We start from the raw sequence: 1,732 nt of genomic DNA, 5'->3' as shown, positions 1-1,732 counted from the left end.
TCTACTCTAATTTAATGTCTAGAGAAATTGTATACTATATTATTATTATGTATGTATAAAAAAAAAAGAAACATTCATACTTTTTATAAAGTTCGTATAAGTTTTTTTTTTTATTCTGTTATGTTATTAGTGTTTTTCTTTGATGGATACTGCTTTAAATTGTACCTGCCTACGATGATCCCCATTTTTTTTTAAGGTATTTTAGAAATTCTTCAAATCTACCTAGCCGAAACTCAGGGACGTGACGACCGTGCGGGTTGGGGCGCAGGTCCCAGTGCGCTCGGTTCGGAACGTCGTGGGTTCGATTCCCACCTGGGGCAGTTAAACATTCATTTTTGGGCGGTCCCGAAGAATGAATTTTGACATTCCCACCTTGGTTAGAACTCGGTGGCAACCCAAATAGCCGTCAGGGGTTTTTTGGACCACTACGGCCACTTGCTGGACTTGTTCCCTCCACCAAATACCATTACCAGTACCAGTACCAGTTGATGAAACTCAGGTTCTGAGTTGGTTTGACCTACCTACTTGTTACTTAGTAGCACTAACTGAAATTTATCTGTTCGAAACACTGACTAGCAAAAAAAGACTGGTTTAATGGAAAGTAACCCATTCCGATGTTAATGAAATAGATAAGAGATATATCACAACAATGTTCTTACTGCATAAGGAAATGGAACACATCACAATAATTGTACCGCAGTGAACATTGTACAGACCACAACTCTTTTGTTACAGCAATGGATAAGATAGATATCACAACAATAATGTTACTGCTATGGATTAGACTTTCTTATCCTATGGAATTCTCAATTAATGATTTTTGGCCTCATTATCAATTAAATATAATTGCTATCGTGACGGACAAAGACAAGGCTCATAGACTGGACAGATACATGTGTTCGCTCTGCACACGATAACGGATTGCTATTATTATGTGCCATTATGTGAGGACTTGATATGTGATTGGCTTCATTAGGAACCATTATGAATAAATTAATAAAGAGTCTCTTGCGTATTACTGAATAAAATGTTATCCTTTGTATTGCCAATAAAATTGCCATCCTAATACAATTGGCCAGGGTCATGGCTAAAGCATAATTACTCGACTGAAACAATGAAAGTATAGTAGTAGAATAATTGATTTGATTGTTTTTATAGATCGATTTAGGATAACCTCGCAGGTGGTTACGAGATAAGGCTGAATGATCAAATATAAGGTTATGTAAGTATTAAAATAAGCTTGAAATAAATGCATTTTAATAGTGATATATATTTGTACATAAGAGTATATAAGCAAACCACCACGCGCTATCTTTAAGTAGAGGAATAGAAAAACAGATAAGCAACATTATTATTTTTTCTATTAGTATGATTAGTTTATATAACTGAATTCTAAAGTACAGCTGGTGCGTCTCCGAGTCGCTCCAATTGTCTAGGAACCCATCGCAAAAAAAAACACACGCCTTAAGCATACGTGTGAGAATAATTGTAGAAATTATTTTCAACAACCCTTAACATGGAAATGCATCTACGGTTGTCTTCAAACGGTTGATAAGCAGCTAATTGTGTAAATATAACCAATTACAAAATTTTAGGTTTTTTTTTTTCTTCGTCTCTGAATTCTTAACAGGGAATCCTAATGAAAAGATTGTATTGAAAAAAACAAAAGTACAATAAATTTCGCATGATCATAAATAATTAATTGGGAGAACTGATACGGCCGTAATCCACC

The sequence above is a fragment of the Halyomorpha halys genome, unplaced genomic scaffold, assembly GCF_000696795.3.
Source record: "Halyomorpha halys isolate HHAL.00 unplaced genomic scaffold, Hhal_1.1 Scaffold2105.1, whole genome shotgun sequence".
Taxonomy (NCBI): Eukaryota; Metazoa; Arthropoda; class Insecta; order Hemiptera; family Pentatomidae; genus Halyomorpha; species Halyomorpha halys.
The sequence above is the reverse complement of the archived record's forward strand: the minus strand, read 5'-3'. Positions refer to the sequence as shown.